Source organism: Alligator sinensis, unplaced genomic scaffold (genome assembly GCF_000455745.1).
Source record: "Alligator sinensis unplaced genomic scaffold, ASM45574v1 scaffold16_1, whole genome shotgun sequence".
Classification (NCBI taxonomy): domain Eukaryota; kingdom Metazoa; phylum Chordata; order Crocodylia; family Alligatoridae; genus Alligator; species Alligator sinensis.
In genome coordinates, this window is record NW_005842045.1 from 2563910 (window position 1) to 2566433 (window position 2524).

General features: G+C 50.8%; 1 pseudogene; it reads left to right on the forward strand.

Moving 5' to 3' along the window:
- On the forward strand, positions 1-978 carry LOC112550171 (annotated as a pseudogene).
- Positions 979-2524: the final 1546 nt, after the last annotated feature.

Genomic DNA, 2524 nt, shown 5'->3' on the forward strand with positions numbered 1-2524 from the left:
ATGACAGTCCTTGTACTTCACAATACCCAGGTGAGTACTGCTGCCCTTGGGGCCAAGTGCTCAGTGGGCAAACGGGAAGGAAGGTTTATGGGTGTCAGGCACAATGGGTTGAAAACCTTCAGCCCCAGAGGGAGAAACCTACTTCTATTCATCTATAAAAGGACCCATCAAGCCACCCTGCACCATGTCCGGCCTCCCACAGACAGACTTCTGAGTGATCTGGGATATAAGCTGGGCCTGGGCCAGAGCCTAGGTGAGGGCATCGACTTCAAGGTGAAGATGCCACCTCAGCCAGGTACAAGGTCCTATTAGCCATCAAGGTGGTTGACTGGCACCTTGCACCCCCAGACTTTGTACATAAATTTCTACCCTGGCAACTCTCCATTCAGCACCCTCACATTGTGCAGATCTTTGAATTCATCAGGATCTGCATCAGGAAACTATTATGATGGAATCAGTGTCTGCTGACCTGCTCCAGCTCCTAAAGTCTGGGACATCTTTGGGCAGATCGTGCACGCTGTGGATTACCTATGTGGCCACAACCTGGTCATGTAGGTAGATAGTGCACCAGGATCTCAAGTTCAAGAATGTGCTGTTCACCCACAATGACCACCAGGCAAAGCTCACTGATTTTAGCTTTAGCAAGGAAGTGCATGGCTACCTTGACCTGAGAAACACTTACTGCAGATCAGCTACCTATGCTCTCTGGTATCCCCTATGATGCTAAGAAGAATGTTGTGTGGGGCCTGGGTGTGGTTCTGTATGTGATGGTGACTGGCTGCATGCCCTTTGACGACACCCATATTCATAGCATGCCCTAGTGCCAAAAAAGTGGGTCCTATACCCAGAGGGTCTGTCATCCCACCCCCACCTGAGCCCTGCAAAGCTCTCATTGCCCATCTGCTCCAGTTCAGTCCAGCCTCCCAGCCCAAGGTGGGACAGGTGGCCAAAAACAGTTGGCTGAAAGGGGATATCTAAAGGGAAGAACTTTCCCTAATCCAGTACCATGTGGGGCAACAGAGACACAAACTGAAGTGACAGCAAGAAGAGCAGGTTAAAAGGGTTATATAGAAGTGTAGGCCAGTGGTACATGTGGAAATTGTCCATGCTGAGCAATTGAGTAATAGCCATGTGGAAATGTTGCTGCAGAGGGTAGGGAAGAGTGACCATATGAAACATTTAGTAGGACTGGAAGACTCTGAGCATATGAAGCACCGCCAAACCTCACATGTGGCAGAGCAGCCCTAAGGCAGTATGTAGTAAATTACTTTGGTCAGCTTGCTGTCTTAGCCATTAAATCAGAGCTCATTATTTTTAAAGATATGTACAGCTGAAAGGACTCATCTTTTGCCTGCAACCAATGTCACTGTCCAATAAACTCAGTCTGTCCCTTGCTACTTCCTGCTCCCTGCCTGGCCAGTGTGGTCCAGTGTGAGTTCATAGATTCATAGAAGTAGGGTCAGAAAGGACCTTGTAGATCATCAAGTCCGACTCCCTGCCCTGGACAGGAGAGAAATCCAGGCTCAAATGACCCCAGCCAGGTAGATGTCAAGCCCCCTAAAGACCCCCAGGGTAGGAGCCATCACCACTTCCCTTGGAAGTTGGTTCCAGATCCTAGTCGCCCTGACTGTGAAGTGGTGTCTTCGGATGTCTAGTCTAAACCTACTCTCTAACAATTTGTGGCCGTTATTCCTTGTTACCCCAGGGGGCGCTAGGGGGAACAGGGTCTTTCCCATTCCCCGCTAGTCCCCCCTGGTAAATGTATAGATGGCCACCAGATGCCCTCTCAGCCTCCTCTTGCAAAGGCTGAACAGGTTAAGGTCCTGTGGCTTCTCCTCGTAGGGTCTGTCCTGCTGTCCCCGGATCATGCGGGTGACCCTCCTCTGGACCCTCTCAATGCTGTCCACATCCCTCCTGAAGTGCCGCGCCCAGATCTGGACACAGTACTCCAGCTGCGGCCTGACCAGCCTCGCATAGAGGGGGAGGATCACCTCCTTGACCCTGCTTGAGATGCATCTGTGGATGCACGACAAGGTCCGGTTAGCCCTGCCGACCGTGACCTCGCATTGTCGGCCCATGTTCATCTTGGAATCAATAATGACTCCAAGATCTCTTTCTGCCATCGTGCTCTCGAGAAGGGAGTTTCCCAACTTATAAGTGTGCTGCTGGTTCTCACTGCCCAAGTGCAGCACCCTGCACTTGTCAGTATTGAAACCCATCCTATTTTTGTTAGCCCACCCCTGTAACCTGTCCAGGTCCTGCTGTAATCTGTCCTTCCCTACTAGTGTGCCCATCTCACCCCAAATCTTGGTTTCATCATCAAATTTAAACAGGCTGCTTTTTACCCTGTTGTCCAAGTAACTAATAAAGAAATTGAACAATGCAGGCCCAAGGACCGAGCCCTGGGGGACTCCACTGCCCGCTTCCCTCCAGGTCGAAAAAGACCCATCCGCCACCACCCTCTGACTACAACCCTTCAGCCAATTTGCAATCCATCTGACTGTGTAGGCATCAATGCCACAGT